The sequence below is a fragment of the Antedon bifida genome, chromosome 3 (genome assembly GCF_963402885.1).
Source record: "Antedon bifida chromosome 3, ecAntBifi1.1, whole genome shotgun sequence".
Classification (NCBI taxonomy): Eukaryota; Metazoa; Echinodermata; class Crinoidea; order Comatulida; family Antedonidae; genus Antedon; species Antedon bifida.
In genome coordinates, this window is record NC_136228.1 from 15,625,400 (window position 1) to 15,645,856 (window position 20,457).

The 20,457-nt window shown below is 34.6% G+C and overlaps 1 long non-coding RNA gene across 1 annotated transcript; it reads right to left on the reverse strand.

Annotated features, from left to right (window-relative positions):
* Nucleotides 1–16,982: 16,982 nt before the first annotated feature.
* On the reverse strand, nucleotides 16,983–17,797 carry LOC144837455 (uncharacterized). Its single transcript, XR_013611497.1, has 3 exons — nucleotides 17,743–17,797; nucleotides 17,377–17,564; nucleotides 16,983–17,085 (listed from the first exon to the last, which is right to left on the reverse strand). It is a non-coding gene; the product is annotated as an uncharacterized LOC144837455 (long non-coding RNA).
* Nucleotides 17,798–20,457: the final 2,660 nt, after the last annotated feature.

Sequence of the window (20,457 nt, forward strand, 5' to 3'; positions counted from 1 at the left end):
ATATTTAGAAAGTAGTAGTTTATCAAAAACAAATCAATAAAAGTTGGCTGGTTTGTAATTCTTAGTTGGCTCACAATTATTTTGTAATGTCAATTTCACTGTCCAACTACTTACTCTTTTCCAAGACAGGCATTGATGAGGCAAGTTTTACCCACTCCTTCCTGTCCAATAACCTTAAGCATTCCAAGATTGACTTTGACAGAGCCTCCTTTCAAAGCTTCATTGTAGGCATCCTGAAAATCTAATTCACGAGAAGCAGTAGCAGTTGGAATATCTGAAATTGAATAACCATTATTATTATTAACAAGTTTGTGAGTTCCCTAAATAAATTACACTATATGAGTTTTAAAAAAATACTTAAACTCCATACAACAAGAAAAAAGCATTTTCTTGAAAAATTTCATCTGGTTTCAAATTTATATTTTTTAAATAAATTGTTAACTTTTCGGTAAACCAATTGTCAAGTACTTACTTGATACGTTTCGGCTGGTTTATCGGAAAGTTAAAAATGTATTTATAAAAAAAAAGTTAAGAAAAAAGTATTAATTAAAATTCTATTGTAATGAATACTGTAATATTAAGATGTATTGTCCCCCAAAAACATGAAAAATGAAGATTAATTAAATCAGACTTTGAATATGTTATTTTGTAGTTTTAATCAAGTTAATCACTTCCATAGAAAAAAAAACGAAAAAAAAAAAAATGTTTTCACTTATAAAATGGCAAAATAAATGGTAAATTCAGCCAAAAATCCATTGGCTGGCAGCCAATTTGACCATTTTTTGCTTTAAATTACATTTTTCTCAGGTAAATACATTTTTTTTCGATCCAATTTTTGGTCAAATTGGATAGCTATTATGTTACATTAAAATGGAATATTAAAAAAAAATTGTTTTAAGAATTATTTTTTCAGGGGGACAATACATCTTTAACAAAAAACAGGATAAAAAATGAGAGCAACACTAAGCAATTAAGACCAATTCAATAATTAAAAAAATGGAGAAAAAAAGTGGTAATATTTAGCAAGTATACTATGATATAGGTCCATGAGAATACTGTTTCATTCATAAATATTGAGTGCTGTTTAATATTTAACAAGTAGAAAATAAACCATTCCATTATCTATACATGTACATACCGTATCCGGATATTCACCCCCTGGACATTTACCCCCCGGAAAACTACCCCCCGGACAACCACCACCTGGACAACTACCCCCTTAGGACAACTACCCCCTTAGGACAACTACCCCCTTAGGACAACTACCCCTTTAGGACAACTACCCCCCGGACAAATAGCCCCCGGACAACTACCCCCTTAGGACAACAACCCCCTTAGGACAACTACCCCCTGGACAACTACCCCCCGGACAATTACCCCCTAGGAACAACCTGACTCTGCAACAGTGTATAATAGGTAGTTGACCGGGGGGTAGTTATCCTAAGGGGGTAGTTGTCCTAAGAGGGTAGTTGTCCGGGGGGTAGTTGTCCGGGGGGTTGTTATCCTAAGGGGGTAGTTGTCCTAAGGGGGTAGTTGTCCGGGGAGTAGTTGTCCTAAGGGGGTAGTTGTCCGGGTGGTAAACATCCGGGGGGTAACTGTCTAGGGGGTAGGTGTCCTAGAACCGTACATACAAAGAAACTTTTATCAGTTATGTTAGTACACTTTTCAAAATTAACAAGAGCAACGAAAGAGTTTCAAAGTAAAAAGTTAAAATTGACATTACGCACATTGATAATTCATGAAAAACAAATACTTAAAATGGTCTGAAAAATGCTTTAATTTAGTTTTAATTAAATTTAATTCTGTTAATTTTTAACATTTTAAGCACACATTTCTTGTATGTTTGTTTAGTAAGCCTCTTTTAGTAAGGGCGTGTGGCACAGGGTGTTGGACGTTGGACTACTGATCGTGAGACCAAGGTTCGAATCCAACTCTCGCCGTATTGCTTGTATCCTTAGGCAAGATACTTTACTTATGTTTGCCTCTCTCCACCCAGGTGTATAAATGGTTACCCGGTTAGATCAAGACACAACTTTGCGCTGATTACTAGCTGCATTATGGGAGTATGTTTCCATCGTGTTTGATCCAAAAAATGACTGGGGTAATAATGTTCAGCGCATTGAGAGCTTGCTTTTATGCGCTATATAAGAATGAACTATTATTATTTTAGGCTAAAAATCAGAGCCCGTACATATTATTATTTTAGGCTAAAAATCAGAGCCCGTACATGTTTTTTAACTGTTTTAACAAATTGTGTCTAATTATAGTTGACTGCATGCATAATGAAATTGTTCAATTTATGCCTACATTCAACTACCAATTGCAAGTGAAGGCCATATTATAGCACAATATAGTTGTTTTCAGTTTCTGTGCTGCGGATGGGTGAAAAGTAGTGGTACTTTTAAAATTTTAACATCCACTTAATCTAGCCATAATAAAACATAACTGGATTTGAACTTGATGTTCCAACACTACCTCTTTTAAGAACCTCCTTAACTTCTTCTATTTTGTCTTCACTCAGCAACCCTCGAAAAACAAAATCCAAAATCATACTCCACCTGTCAGGGTACTTCGTAAGGATAGGGAAGTTGTATCGTTCATCAAGAGTTTTTAACTCTGAATCACTAAGAGATTTTCCCAGATTATAAATCTTTCTTGTGTGTGGTGAAAATGATGCTACCTTTCGTTTCTTGATATTATTGAAAGCAGAAAGCTTTTCTTTAATGACCGACTGAAAACCAAATTGTTCAGTTACTTTTATTGCATCATACAGGACAGAAAGATTTGTTTGACTCAATACTCCATTTGCAGTTAACAGAGCTAACAGTTCAGTTGTACTGGTAACCCTTTTCAAATTTTCAATGTCATCTACCATTTCTATGAATAGAACTTGTAGCCTGTTAAGGAGTCCACTTTCATCAAACCATTGTGCAAACTCTGTAATCAACTGTTTAAACTCATCGTCCGAGAGATCTATACGATAAAGAAAAGCAGGTTTCCAATATAAAAATATATGCATAAAAACAAGTTTTAATTTTTCAAAAAAGTTGACATACATCCCTTGAGGAAACCATGAGCCAATGGCCAAACACAGAAGTGGGAACCTCTTATATAATTAGCATAGTTTTCATAATTATTGTTAAAATCATGCATTGTTTAAGAGCTTTAGAAAACAACTACAGTACAACAAAACTACCCACTTCCTTTATTTTTGTCTTAATAATCAATTTATACTTTTGTTGAAATATTTTGATTATTAATGTTAGAGTAATATCATTCTCATTAACGCCAACTTCTTTATCATTATATCTTTATATCATCTTGTCCATATCTTTATTTTTAATGTTTATAATTCTTTGTTTTTGTTTGCTGTTTTGTCTTGTTGATGGCCCAAATCAGCTCACGCTGGCTGGGTCCCACTCTTGAAATATGGTGTTTAAAAATTAATAATAAATAAATAAATCATCATCACAATTATCTCATTTTCATAATATTCAGGCTTATTTTGTTATCCCTATCATTCTCTAATCTACTTTATAAGTAATTTTACCTTCATTTGGTTGCCATTGTTGACTTGAAGATATAGTCCGATTCTTGTCCTTCTCACTGTTGCCTATAACAAATCAGTTAATATATTCTCAGCTTTAAATTAAATTATTATTTTATTGAAATTAAATTACCATTACATACATTTGTTGTTAAATTGGACATAACATCAACAATTAACTTTAGGATATAGTTCTATAACATACCTTTACCAAGTAGTGTGTTACTTGCTATTCCTCCAAGACGATCTGCAAACCTCTGTATTTTGTCTGGATCATCTGCTAATTCTCCCTCAATCTCCAGATAGAGAACTGCATCCCAGATATTGAAGAAGCTATAACTTCTTAACTCGTAGAAAGATATAACATTAAGTAAAGCACGTGGGTCAACTTGATTCAGGGCCTTGAACAGTCGCTTTCTGTAAGGTGACAACTTGGTTCTATCAGTATGTCTATTCAGAATGTTGTTGTCTGTCATATACTTTGATACAAGATCTTTAGCTCTCTTGATTTCAGATAGATTTGTAATCTCTAACAACAAGTCAACATCCATTAGTGAGATTAAACCTTTTTCTTCAAGATTATTGAATAAGTCATGTCCATTGAAATCTGGATTTCTAAGGTCCCCTACATCCAATTTATCAAATATTAGGAATCTCAGCCAATGGTATCTTTCACCATCAAAGCACCTACTGAGACTAGCTTTTAGGTCTTGGAAACTGTTCAAAGATTCAGAACCAGCCATTGTGTTTCCTGAAAATAAAATTATAGGACAGTAGTTTATATATCATATATCATACCATTTATTTCAATAGAAACAGTAGAAACAGCAAAAGAAAACAGAATTGTGAAACGAATCTGTCAAAGGCAACAAAAATATTACGGACACATATTTAAAAACATTTACGTCATATAACTTATGGTAACAAATTTGACAGAGATAATTAATGCAATTGCCGATAGAAATATGATTAAGTCGCTCTAAATGTCCAGAGATCTGCTTTGTACAATCTGTTCTTTTTCATTATTAGACCTAGAAATTCTTTGGTTTATCCACATCTGTTTAGGTTGCCATTTGGTCAGATGACAATAAATATGAGGGACGTAGTAGGCATAGTCTAGTTTCGCAACTTCTTATTATTCAGAAATACAAATAACTATGACGTGACTGATTGTTTGTATAAGGATAGTGTCATAGTATAAAGAAAAGATACATTTGGGACGTTATTATGCAACAAGTTCCTCTAAAACCAGGCCTAGGCCTGTGGTAGGCTACTGCTCTAGGCCTAATGACAGTCAGTCATAACATGTCTAGTCTAGGCCATCGGTGTCTGCAACATGCACTAGCCTCGAGGCCTACAAGCACCTATTTTCCATAAACACCGCTCATAAATTCCGCTTACCTCTACCGCTAACTGTTACCGCTCATCTGTGTAAATTGGCCTTTAAGGGCACAACATCATTTAAAAGAATGTATATCATATCGCTGGAGTTAGCTTTTAACGCGAAATACAAAACATTCATTATTTGTTTTATAACAGTACTTTTATTCAATTTAATCATTGACAATTGCTAGGCCGGGAAGCAGCCCATTAACAAATTGCGAGAATACAATCAGGTATGTTATAATATTCACTAAAGATTGTTTTCCACTTTCATTGTGGGCACATTTGCAGACTGTTTTATAACAAATTCTTACTAAAAATAAGTAACATTATGATTCCCTAAATGTTCATATTCATATTCATTTATTATCCAGAAAAATAATAACAATAATACAAAAAGCATAAATTACATTAACAAAAACAAGCATAGAAAAACGCAGAAACTATCCTGGCGGATTGTCAAAAAGCAAAAAATATCGCTATAAAAGACTCTCCTGACTCTCCTGGTGGCAAAATAACAGAAACAAGGTTAAACATTTAACAATCCGGTAACATAGAATTTATATAAAACAGAATAAAAATTGCAATCATTATAAATAAACATGTCTGTAATAAATACCGGAATCTCATCCCACATCCGTGGAAATGAAATAAAAACAGAATTAAAAAAAGCATTTGTACGAGACTTCTCATGTCTAAAAACAAGTTTCTCACTTCTACGTTCAACAGGTTTAGGTAGCAAAACACCATCAATTAGGAAATCTGTACAGAGGCACTTCACAACAAATTTAACACGGATGAATTTAAGTCTATTATAAATCGTGGGTAATTTTAGAGTCTGTAACCTTTGTTCGTATGACGGCCGCATGTCATATTCCATGTGAAAAAAACGTAGGAAGCATGATCATGTAAAGCGTCTCTGAACAGATTCAATCTGATTGATGGTGCTTTGCAGAAATGGAAACCAGACAGGTGAAGCGTATTCAAATATAGGCCTAATGATAGACTTAAATAATTTAGGAAAAACGGTCTGATCATTGGTTCTAACACACCTCTTAATAAATCCAACAAGTTTATTGCATTTACCAGTAGTCAGAGAGATGCGTTTATTCCACTTCAAATCTGAAGACAAGGTAACACCAAGATACTTATATTCTGTTACACTTTCTAGTATTTTATTATCAATTCTATAATGAAAATACTGTTTTACTTTCGATCTAGAGATCGACATAACCTTACATTTACTGTTATTTAGAGACATATAATTATCAGTGCCCCATAGGGCTATGGCAGTTAGATCGTCTTGAAGATTCAAACAATCATCTTGATTATTTATTACTCTGAACAAGACAGTATCATCTGCATATAATGCAATATTTGAATTAACTACTGATGGGAGCTCACATGTATACAAATTAAAAAGAATAGGTCCCAACACGGAACCTTGGGGTACCCCCGATAATACATCTTTCCAATCTGAAAGTGAACCTTTGAATAACACTGCTTGGCTACGGTTAATCAGAAAAGATTGCAAACAGCTCATGAGCTTACCGGCAAAGCCATATTTTTGTAGCTTATTAATGAGAACTGAATGACAAACCTTGTCAAAAGCCTTTGACCAATCTAAAAACACAGCATCAACTCTTGGTGGTTTGTTTACATCCAAAAATTTAGCCCATTGGTGGTAAATTGTGGCAAGCTGTGTTACACACGATCTTTTGTTACAAAAACCATGTTGTGTGGAAGGCAAAAGGCCAAGTTTATCAGCATGAGAAACCATGTGCTTTCCAATAAAGCGCTCAAGCATTTTCCCAACCACTGACGTCAGGGAGATGGGGCGATAGTTTACAACATTGTCACTAGGGCCTGATTTATGTATAGGTACTACATGGGCTACTTTCCAGTCAGCTGGGACTTTACCGGTTTTAATTGAGATATTAAATATCTCAGTCAAAACACCAATGATTGTGTAAGATGACAGTTTAAGCATTTTAGGGGAGATACCGTCAGGCCCTGGGGATTTATTCCCATCTAAAGAAGTAATCAGACTTTTAACATCTGCTTCATTAATCAGCAGATCAGAAAGAGGAGGATCAACCAGTGAAGCTATCATCTGGTTATCATTGGGTACAGGTTTGATTGATTGATTGATTTTATTTGATATTCATACATAAAAGTTAAAATATACAATGTATAAAAAGAATATCTGGATAACCCATTAAGTCGACAAAAAAGTAAACTTATTTCCAATGGGGTCCAATCCGTAATGACTGAAAAGTGAGTGGTTGGGCCTAGTACAATTATCGTTAAGTATGACTCAGTAAAAATGAAAAAACAAGAAAATACATACAAGACAAGAAAACATCAAAAAAACAATATTAAAAATAGCTTAATTAAACTGAAATACCAAGCTGTTCATTATTAAAATATTCTTTAAGTTTTATTTTGAAGGTTGCATTATTTTGTATTGATTTGAGTGAATTGGGGAGCCTGTTCCAGTCACGGATACCTAAGAAATAAAAAGTCGTATCATTAACGCCAGTAGCCTTAGGAGTGACAAAATTAAATGTTGTACCCCTGGTAAAATGGTTGTGATGATCAGAAATTAACAAAAAGTTATCCTTAAGGAAAGAAGGCGTATTAAAGTTATAACGAATTTTGTGAACATAATTTAATCTTAAAAACTTATTTCTGAGGCTGACATTAAGAAACCCAAGATCGGAAAGCTCTTTGGCACCTATGTGAGACCTCGGACCAACATTTAAAATGAAACGTGCCATCTTGTTTTGGGCAGTTTGTAATTTATGTTTAAGATTCTTATTGACACCGCCGTACCATGCCGAGGCAGAATAGTCAAATGTACATTGTATTAAAGCAGTGCTTAATAGTTTACGACATTTTTTATTCAAGCACGAACTTTGCCTATGTAAAAACTTCAACCTTGACTTAACTTTACTGATAACACTAGTTGCAATGATATCGCATGATACATATTGGTCTAAATCAATACCCAAATATTTAACTTGCTTAGTACTTTTGATTCTACGGCCCATTAATTCTACAGAAAACTCTTTTACTTTGTTAAGCTTCGCTCTGCTACCAAAGATAATACTTTCGGTTTTGCCAACATGTAAAGATAATTTGTTTTCAGTTAACCAGTCCTGGCACTTAGCTAGGGCAGTACTTAATTTATGAGCGATTTTGGTGGCATCGTGATGAGAATACAGAATCGTAGAATCATCAGCATAAAGCAATAATTGAACATCAGAATCAATACAAGAAGCAATATCATTTAAATAACATAGAAAAAGAATAGGGCCCAAGATGCTACCTTGCGGTACACCATGAGTAACTATAAGAGGTTCAGAGCAGGTACCATTCACACTGACAACTTGTGTGCGGTTAGCGAGATAAGATTGAAACCAGTCAGTACACTTAAAACCCATGCATTTTAGCTTGTTAATTAAAATCACATGATCGACGGTATCGAAAGCTTTTTGTAAGTCAATTAGAACCATTCCAGTAAGAAGGCCTTTGGACTTATTGTTTTTTAAACCGTCGATGAGATTTATGAGGTTGCTTTCAGTTGAATGGGCCTGCCGAAAACCGGATTGATAGGCATAAAGTATATTATTTTTGGAAAGATACCTTTCAACTTGTATAGCTACAGATTTTTCAAGAATCTTAGATACCGTAGGCAGAATACTAATCGGCCGATAATTCTCAACATTTGTTCTAGTATTTTTCTTAAATAGAGGGGTAACTTTAGCAGTTTTAAGATCATGAGGAAAACAATTAGTTTTAAACGAAAGGTTAATGATATGAGCTATCGGTTCAGCCAAGATTATCGCACCGTCACGTAAGAATCTTGAGGGAATATTATCTAGACCGACGCTTTTGTTTACATTTAGGCTTTCGAGTTGAGTTTTAACAAATTCTATGGTAACAGGCTCTAGCTTAAACATTTTTCCTTTTAATTTAACGTAGTATTTAAGAAGATCGTTAGTGGACATGGTGAAAAAACCTATGCATTTTGGGAGTTTTTTGACGAGTGTTGGCGCAACATTCGTGAAAAACTCATTAAAACGAGAGGCAACGCCTTTTGGACAGAAAGTTTGTTTACCATTGTCATCGAGAACGATTTTAGTGTTTGTTTTACATTTCTTCTCGTATCCGAGCTGTTTGAGGGTTTTCCATAATTTTTTAGGGTTGTCTTTATTTTCATCAATCTTATTGAGAAAATAATTAGATTTAGCTTTTTTGATCAGCCGCTGAGCTTTGTTCCTAGAGGCACAATAATATTTGTATATATCTAGATTAGATTTATCTTTCTTGAATTGTTTTAAAAGTGTGTCTCTTACTTTGATTTCATCGGCAATTTCGGAGGTAAACCAGGGTGCTATGTTTTGTTTAAGTCTAACTTTTTTTATTGGCGCTATTGAGTCGATCACCTTAATGATGATATCTTTAAGAGTTAACCACGCGATATTTACATCGACATTATTAGTGACAACAGACCAATCGATATCGTTAAGTGTTTCAAGATAGTTATTTACATTATAGTTTTTTAAAGATCGTAATTTTGCGGAGTTGTGTTCATTTTTATGAACATGAGACTTAGGTATTTTTCTAGTGCAATAAATAAGAAAATGGTCACTAAGGCCAATGTTAATTACTCCAGATTGCTTCACATTATTTTGTACATTAGTAACAATGTGGTCCAAACATGAGCTTTTTTCTTTTCCTATTCTAGTTATATCCTTAATAACATTACTAAAACCATTTCTTATAAGGCAATCATTATATCTTTGCGATACTGGATTAATATTTAAAGTACATATGTTAAAGTCACCAAGAATATAAATTTCACTACTCTCTTTGATTTTTGATACAGTTTCTTCAAAGTTGTTCTGAAATAAAGTTACATTCTGTTTTGGTGGGCGGTAGCATGTACCAATCACAATTTCCTTTGAACGAGGCAGATATATATTTATCCAAATTGCTTCAAAATCGTCGATATCCAGATCATTTCTACGTGTGAAGGCGCGTTCATTTTTTACGTAGATACAAACTCCACCACCAGACCGGTTTCTGTCCTTCCTGAGCGCTGTATATCCATCAATTTTGATCTCGTTATCGGTGATGGATTCGTCCAGCCACGACTCGCTGATGGATATAACAGTAGCTTTGGTCTTCGATGCGATGTGCCTTAGTTCAGACATTTTATTAACTAATGACCGCGCATTAAGGTGAATAAAATGTAGGCCTTTGTTAAACACGTTGAATTCCTCGCTTAAATGCTCGTAAATGTCTTCTGTACATGTATGTCCATCTTGTTGGGTTTCATTCACATTATTTGTGTCGGCAATAAATTCGTCATGAATATTAATGTCACTGATGCATTCATCATTCGGAAGCTGATTGAAGAGGCATTCTTGACATAACCAATTATCTTTCGAGTTCCGTTGCTTATCATATACAATTTTATTTATTCTTCCGCACTTGATATGGTAGTTACATTTACATTCAGTGCATTTCATTGCCCTGTGCGTTTTCGCAATCGGTTTTTTACAAATTGAACATGGGTTTCTGATTGGTCCTGGGTTCGGAGAAACGTCTCCAGCGATAATAATAAGTACCATCAGGAAACTTGGGTTTTTTAAGTTTAAGCGGCAAACTGGATACGGTTTAGAAGATCCGTACAATGTCCATAAGGGAGACATTATATTCAGGTTATCCGTATGTATCTTCGGTTGAATTGCCCAGCTATCATATATGCTGGAGTTTAACGTAGAAAAAATGTCCGAGTTTAACGTTGGGCGGCAGGTAAAGTTAATTCTCACTAGAAGGCATAAAATAATAAGAACATTTGTAGTAATCGCTGCCATTATTAAGAGTGATTTAATTACCTTATCAGTGGTTGAATGTCATCCAGGAGCTTAGCAAAGTCAATCAAACAGGTAAACAAGTGTTGGTCAGCTGATTAAAACTTCCCGCCAAGCGCAACGAAGCAAATCAAAAGTAAACAGGATAAAAACGGAATAAAAAAACACCAAAATACATCAAAAAACTGTACATATCCATATAAAACTTCTTTAAAAAGTATTTATGATGTCGTTGATACTAAGATCGAGGTGATCAATATTGCACTTAGGCTTAAAAACAGCAAAAAGTCGAGCTAGGCTTAGGCTGAAATCACCGCCCAGACCGGGCACCTCTCCTTTGATTTTAGAAAAGTTACTATGAAAAAATGTATTAAATTTATTAGCAATTAACCTAGGATCATCTGTTGTGATGTATATCCATCAATTTTGATCTCGTTATCGGTGATGGATTCGTCCAGCCACGACTCGCTGATGGATATAACAGTAGCTTTGGTCTTCGATGCGATGTGCCTTAGTTCAGACATTTTATTAACTAATGACCGCGCATTAAGGTGAATAAAATGTAGGCCTTTGTTAAACACGTTGAATTCCTCGCTTAAATGCTCGTAAATGTCTTCTGTACATGTATGTCCATCTTGTTGGGTTTCATTCACATTATTTGTGTCGGCAATAAATTCGTCATGAATATTAATGTCACTGATGCATTCATCATTCGGAAGCTGATTGAAGAGGCATTCTTGACATAACCAATTATCTTTCGAGTTCCGTTGCTTATCATATACAATTTTATTTATTCTTCCGCACTTGATATGGTAGTTACATTTACATTCAGTGCATTTCATTGCCCTGTGCGTTTTCGCAATCGGTTTTTTACAAATTGAACATGGGTTTCTGATTGGTCCTGGGTTCGGAGAAACGTCTCCAGCGATAATAATAAGTACCATCAGGAAACTTGGGTTTTTTAAGTTTAAGCGGCAAACTGGATACGGTTTAGAAGATCCGTACAATGTCCATAAGGGAGACATTATATTCAGGTTATCCGTATGTATCTTCGGTTGAATTGCCCAGCTATCATATATGCTGGAGTTTAACGTAGAAAAAATGTCCGAGTTTAACGTTGGGCGGCAGGTAAAGTTAATTCTCACTAGAAGGCATAAAATAATAAGAACATTTGTAGTAATCGCTGCCATTATTAAGAGTGATTTAATTACCTTATCAGTGGTTGAATGTCATCCAGGAGCTTAGCAAAGTCAATCAAACAGGTAAACAAGTGTTGGTCAGCTGATTAAAACTTCCCGCCAAGCGCAACGAAGCAAATCAAAAGTAAACAGGATAAAAACGGAATAAAAAAACACCAAAATACATCAAAAAACTGTACATATCCATATAAAACTTCTTTAAAAAGTATTTATGATGTCGTTGATACTAAGATCGAGGTGATCAATATTGCACTTAGGCTTAAAAACAGCAAAAAGTCGAGCTAGGCTTAGGCTGAAATCACCGCCCAGACCGGGCACCTCTCCTTTGATTTTAGAAAAGTTACTATGAAAAAATGTATTAAATTTATTAGCAATTAACCTAGGATCATCTGTTGTGATGTTATCAAACTTAAAACTTGTTGGAAAGCATTTATGTCGTTTAGCATTAACAAACGCCCAAAAAGGTTTTTGGTCTTTTGAGTTTGTTGCTAATTGTTTTACATATTCATAGTAACTCTTTTTACACATATATTTTACATTATTTCTAATTACCTTATACCTGTCCCATAGATTAACATTTTCTGGTTTTGCTTTAGCCTTTTTATAGGCTCTTTTCTTTTTTCGACTTAACCTGACAACCTCTTGGGATATCCACGGAGGTCTTTTTTTAACACTACCTTTGCCCTTAGGTACGATCTTATTAAACACTTTCAAAAGCATATCCCTAAAATATTATTTACAACTAGACACGAATTCCAATCTGCAGATTCTAATTCTTCGTGTAATAGGTTAGGGTTAAGTTTTGAGTACAGAAATTTTGATCTATTTGGTAGTTTTCGAAAACCAGTTAACTTTACATTCATATTAAATTTCACACCCACATGATCACTTTTACCCAGACCTTCAGTTTGTTCAATATTGAACAACTCAGGCCTATTGCTAAAAATTAAGTCCAAGGTGTTGCCTTCAACAGTATTGTTAGCTATTCTTGTATGAAAATTAACCATTTGTACAAAATCAAGCGAGTCCATGGAGTCAAAAATAAGATGTTCAAAGTTATTTACAAGATATTGTCTTTGGTGACGAATATTAAAATCCCCTAAAAGAATCATGGCTTTGTAGTGATGACTATTATCTAGTACTTCTTCCATGGCATTTAAAAAGTTTTGTGTGTACAGCATGGGTGCATTGGGTGGGCGATAGAAGCATCCGATCAAGATCTTACCAAGCTTACATGTAATCTCAGCCCATACAATTTCCAGGTTGTTGTGAATAAACGCAGTTGTTGTTGGTTTACACGCATCACTGATGACCAGCATCACTCCACCACCATGCCTATTTCGATCGTTCCTGAATATCTGGTAACCACTCTCTATAATTATTTCTGCATCATTGATTTCATTGCCAAGCCATGTTTCTGTAATCGCAAGGATGTGAGGTTTTTCTGTATCCACAACAAGCTGCAACTCTGTTAATTTATTGCAGACACTTCTGGCGTTATACAGCAGTCCAGTAAGTTGATGTGTACTAGGAAGAACCACACTGTTAGAAGACTCACTGCTGCAAGAACCAGCTGATCCATCAAAAAACGAAGCATTATGTGGAAGCATTATATTTCAGACAAATCCATTCTTTTCTTGATGAAATAATATCATTAAAGTCAATATCTGTCACTCCCTGGCAACGCTGATGATATTCATTGAGACAGATGGAACATAAAATAAGCGGGGTGTTCTCAATATATTTGTAACAATAACTACATCCTACATCCATCGTAGTATTCATGCACGTCAACTGGCTAGGCCCAGAGGAGGGCAATGAGAAGTATGGGTATGAGGCTTCTATTCCCTGGTGTATATCATGGATCGACACCGTTGCCACAAAGGCTATGCCTAGAGTAGGTTCAGGGACGATTCGGCCCTGAGACGATTCGGCCCGGGACTATTCGGCCCACTTTTGGTGAGACGATTCGGCCCACTTTTGGGCCGAATCGTCTCACTTTGTGGGCCGAAACGTCTCACTTTAGACCAAATTCATATTCATTTTTTTTGGTATTTATCAAGTTTTTAAAGGTGTTTAACAATCCGTATTTATTGATATTGACAATCTTGATATAATATATATAATAAATTACTAAAAAAACGTAATTTTATATTCAATTTATTACTTCGAAAACCTTGTTTATTTCGTGCATTCGCCAAGCGACCAACAGAGGGCGTAACTTGTTTACATCGTTCGCGTGACTAAAAAATGATCATTTTCGACAATGTTTTCAAAATGTTTGCTTTATTGCATCTTTATCCCTAGTAGTACTACCCCATAGTCTGTGTGAAAATAAAGTTTGGGGAAAAAAGCTTATTTTATGCTTATAAATGCTTATCAAAGCCGATAAATTTAAGTGTGCCGAATCGTCCCGGGCCGAATCGTCCCGGGCCGAATAGTCCCGGGCCGAATCGTCCCAGGGCCGAATCGTCCCGGGCCGAATCGTCTCAGGGCCGAATCGTCCCGTTACCAGCCTAGGCATAGTCCAGAAAAATAATATAAAAAGCTGGAAATATCCACAGATATCCATCAAACTGTCCTCTTCTCTTAATTCTCTCTTATCAATAGTATTGTAAACTTAATCATTTAGTTCAGGATTTGTGAGATTTTTTGAGATTTTAAGAATTGTAATCAAGACGATTTTTAATAACCTACCGGACTCACGAACACCGCCCTCATCATGTACACCAAAACATTTTATAGTTCAAAATGTAGAAAGTTAAAAAAACAACATTTAATTTCACACCAACCTTACATTAGTACAACCCACAATTCATAATAATGATTTTGCCTCTAAGATTATCAGACAATATTAGTACCATTATTAATTTTGGAGGCCAGCCCTTGGTGTGGGGGTTTGTGATCTCTGATTGCTCTTGTTTACACTGATATTATATTTATAAAGCTTCTAATGTTGTGAAACCTCTAAGCGCTGTACATATTATTACCCCAGTTAATTTTGGAAACATACTCTTATAATGCAGCTAGTCATCAGACTTGACCTTAGAAGGTACACCTGGGTGGGGAGTGGCAAACTTTGCCTAAGGATACAAGCAATGCGACGAGCATTGGATTCGTTAGTCCAACGTTCAACACACTACATCACATGCCCTTACAAGCTCGGTTTTTAAATTTCTATTGTTTAAAAACGGCTCAAAAATGGGTATTTGGAAACTTGGACTGGGCATGCTCAAACCTCAAAGCACATCTGGGAGAAAAGAGTCTATGACTGGTAGTCTAGTCTGTAAGAAATATTTCTTGTTTTATTGCTGGACCCAAATACCCACAGCGGAACGTTTTATCTTGCACATGGTTCTCTCCTAGACTGATCCTGGGCCAGATCCAAAGGGCAGATAGGGATGGAGATTGGCATAGCCGCACAACTTTAATAACTATCTACTTAACCGCGTACAGCATTTAATTGTAGTAAATGTTTTAAATTACCAATTGGTTGAGTGAATCTATATATAGGCTATACGGTATGCAAACCACTGATGATCAACAATCAAATCGGCGGTTCCAATAGAACCATTATACATCAGCAAGTTTTTAACATGTAAATCTGAACTTTAACGGATGATGCCATCATCCAGGGGCGGTCGCAGGACTATTTTAAGGGGGTTGCCCAAAGAGTCCAGGGCTGGATCAATATGGATCAATGACCTTTGACCTAATCTACAATTTGCCACCCTAGTTCCGCGAACTTTTTTGCATCTACGCCCTCTACGGCGAATAAGTAACTGCCTTTACGAACGTTATAACACTTGAACTACTTATTTTTTTCAAAATATTTTGGTATGTATCAATCACCCTTGACCTACTTTACCATTTGCCACCCTAGTTCCACGAACTTATTTGCATCTACGCAGTAAAGTGGTGCTCATCACAGTTAAATGGTGCCTCAGTTAACTTTTATTTAATAAACACAGTAAAGTGGTACTCATCACAGTTAAATGGTGCCTCAGGTTCCTTTTATTTAAATAAAATTTAACTGAGGCACCATTTTAGAGAGGATATTTAGATGATATATTGTAGCACACAATGGTACGTTGTATAATAGTACAGTAATACAGTGGAATCTCAATGTTTGTGCAGACATTCTCATAATACGGACACTTCCCATAACCACACAGTTCCTGGGGTCATCCTATTTTTAAATACATTTACTGTGGCGTATACTACTACACGCAATTATATTATTATTTATTTTATTTATTTTGCCCTTTTAAGACTCTTGTATATTGTACACATACGGGAGATTCAAGTAGATGCACTCTGGGGCCTTGTCATTATTTGTGATTTCCAGTGCAACACTATTATATATTATATTATATAGAGACTTCTTGTAAATAGAATACAGAATTACTGGTGTTGAAAACAAAGTTCATCGCCCTACAGGTAGTACTGCTGCTAATCTAAAGCAAATACAAAGCTTTAGTAGTCATAGTCATAGTCATAGCCATATATACTTTATTGTCCATTTAAAAAACAGAAATGTGATTTGAAAACTGGCAAAATACAAAAATATAAAATACAATTTACAAAAACACACACAAAAAGTTAAGAGGCTAAAAATTGTTAAAATTAGATAAAAATTATTATTATTTAATTATATTATTATTATATGATTTATTATTATATTGCACTAACGATGATTTAAAGTTATAAAAGCATTAAAAATACATGCGTGAGCTATAAAAATAAACAAAAGCGGTTACATTTTATCTTTGTACTCTGGAGTTATATAAGTGTATAGCATTAGGTACAAACGAGCACCTAAACCGTTTTGTTTTGGTATTAAGTGCACGTAGTCTTATGCCAGAATTCATGAGATCAAATTGTTTGTGAAGAGGATGTGTTTCATCATCAATGATACTTTTTTTAACACATTTTCTTTATTTTCTTTTAGTATAACCTATTGTTCCACCTGATCTTTCAAAATGATTTATTACTGACCTGGATTTCCGAGAGATGAAAGCGATTCAGGGGGCGGTAGGTGAGCTGGTATTGGTTTGTTTTTCTGTGGATCCTGTCAAATGAAAAATGGTTTATCCGGTTATTCAGGCCTATAATGAATTATATCTAGATATATTAGAGTTATGGGATTTATAAATTAAACAATTATGAGTATAAATTTAAATCAACATTCATTTTAAATCATTTACATTTTTACTTTTTTTTTAATAAAAATATATTTAGGGTATTTTATTACTGTTAGATTATTAAAAGACTTAAGTTTATTTTAAATTTTATCTTTAAATTTTAACGAATGGACTATAGGGCCTATACAATATACAACACTAATGAAATGTCAACTTACTAAATCTGGGTATAAGTTTTGTAGTCTTACAAGCAATTCTTGAAACTTGGCTTCAAAACATTCTATATTTGAAAAATTAATGTACAACTGTCCTCCAAATATTCCCTGAACCCAATCGTTTCGTGTATAACCCTTCTCCACTATTAGTGGAATACACTCTTTCTTATAATCTCCGATGCAATTTCCCTCTAAATAAAATAAAAATGATAGACTTAGGCCTAATAGTATTATTTTTTAAAAGATGAATAAATTATATCATAGTAATAATATGGTAAAAAAAGATTGGAATGACTCTCCATCTCCATTTCTAGTACGTATGATATCTCGACTATTTGTTTTTTTTCTATTTTAAATTCTATAGCTTACCACGTTTACAATTGTCACTTTTCTCGTATGCTTTAGATAAACATCCTATCACGACTCTGGCGTCTTTTACAGCATTAGCCATGTCACTGTATATAAAGCTCATTCCATCCTTCCCATCAATGTTCATCCACACCCTGTAACCTTCTTGCCATAAACGATACCTTATATTTCTAACGATTCTAATGAAGAGACAATCATTCTGAATGCTTTGAATATATTATGGTAATTATTTTAAAAACATTAAAATCGTCAAAATTACAAACGTTTTCATCATAGCCCTATAATGTATTATTATTATTATTGTTTCAAATTGATTATTGAACTTGAAGTAATATCACCACTTATGAGTACTAATGTGTAACGAAAGCAATCATAAGATTAAGCCTAAATCGATGAAAATTCAATTTAAAATTACTGGGTGTTAAAGTAGTGTGTTATTTTTGTAAAAGCAATTTACTCAGTAACATACACAACATAAAATATAAATCCCTTAGATCAGAAAGGCTTGGTATAGATAGATATTATCGTAAAAATGGAACTTACACTTGGTGATCCCATTGATAACTAAGCATAACATATTTTCTTTCCTGAAAGGAAATTATTAATCCATCATCAATAATTTAAATGAATTGAGTTGATAATGACCATTTACTGTTTATTAGACTATCGTGTGTTACTTTTTGATAAGATGATTATGCTGTGATCTTAACGCCCGTATTCTTAAACCGGACTTTAGTCGTAGTTTGAGCTAAAACTTTAAAAATGATGTCATTTTAATTCATAAATTGAACTTCAACTAAATCGGCGAATAAATCAGGCACACCTCGACTAAATCGAGACGGATTTTGATCGATTTTTTTAGTCCTCGAGGGGGCAGGCTATTTTTATATTAGCTTAATTAAATATACATTGGTATATGTTATAATAATGCAAATCATGTTTATTTACAACCGTATACAAATTACATTATTTTCTTCACGCAAGCCTGACTTGAACTATGTCACGCCATAGCGATAATGGGAGATGCGGAAATGCACCACGCAATGGAATGTTTACGTTTAGTTTAGTTACCATACCGCCATGTTTCCTAAACATATTTTGAAGATTTTGTTTGTTGTTAATCAAAAGTACTTCACTGTTAAATTAATACTGATCTTGTTCTAATAATTAACGATTAAAATTATTTTTCATGTATAGTCCTGTGCGTAAAAAGTTTTGTAAGAAAATAGAAAATAATATCAATGCGCAAAATTTCATCTGCTCCTCAATGGCCAATGTATAGCCTTTGTTACCCAGACGTGTGAAACTCGACTAAACGCTTGACTTCATTAAGTCGAACTGCAAACTTCAACTACTTCTTTTATGAATCAAATTTTAAGTAATAGCATGAACTAGGACTATTTCATGTCGAACTTCAAACTACGACTAAAGTTTGGTTTAAAGACCCCTTCCCTGCAATTTTGGACGTTTTTTGGAAAATAATACATATATATCACTTTAAAAACATTAAACCATGTCATTCCTTGTCTTAAATGTACGTTTTATGGTAAATTATGATAAAAAGTGAGAAACAATGCACTACCTAAGTAGCTCGCGGCGATCGACCGCTCGTGGACGGTCTTAGGCCTAGCCTAGCTAGGCTTAGTTTTGTAGGCCTAGCTGGTAAACATCGGTAACGTACGAACATCGTACGCTAGCTATATACCTAGCCTGACGTTGTATAGTTGCTGCCTTAATTGTCTTTCTATTTTTGCCAGACTCCGTTGATACAAATTGGGGAAAACCCGGTATTTTCGCTGAAAAGTTAGGAGTCTTCCATTTGTTTTGGCCTCACGATCGATCGAAAAGTGGGCGAATTACAGGTGAAAAACAAAAATATCAATCCGCGCGCAATGCATTTTGGGATTTATAGCGGGCCGCTATAATTATTAGAATCGACTTATTTTTCACATTTTTAACCGTTTAAAGACGAAAAAAGTTATCGCAATAGGACCATATAGTATTATTTTTACATTAAATATAGTTTGTGATCTTAAATTAGGTCTAAAAAACGTAGGGAAGGGGGCTTTAAGAATACGGGCGCAAGTGTTAAAAAAACACTGCAAAAAAGTACTGCATCTGATCCGCGTGTGAATAAAAGTACAGGGGCGGATTGCAATATAAAGACTTTGTCTTAGGCTTAGATCTAAGCCCTTCGCGAAAGTCTTAGTTAAGCCTCTCAACAAAGTCGATTGCAATATAGCGGTCTTAACCGAGACTTTATTAGTAAAGAATTTCAAACAATCAAACCAGCCTATAGTTACCGACAAATGAGGGCGCTATACCAACAAGTGCAAAATAGAGTAATTTAACAATAAGGAGTAGCGACAAGCTCCTCAGTAGGACATATTGAGGCCATTTTAATGCATGAATGGACACACTTCCTATTCAATAGCGTTAGGATTACGTAAATACTAGGAGATTTTAGCAAATAATTAAAAATATTGGCATGTAATTTGATGGTAAAAAATATTGGTTAATTAATACATGCTTGAAGTTTACAAACAAATATTTAAAAAAAATAAATTTTAAATATGCTACTATATGTAGTCTATTCTTGGTCAAAATAGTGTAGCGCTAGGCCACGTATGGAGAATATGCGTACAGCTTGTTGGTGCTGTTGTGGACCGCTAATAGTAATTGATCGTCAGGTAGGTGTGGGCCTACAGGTATATA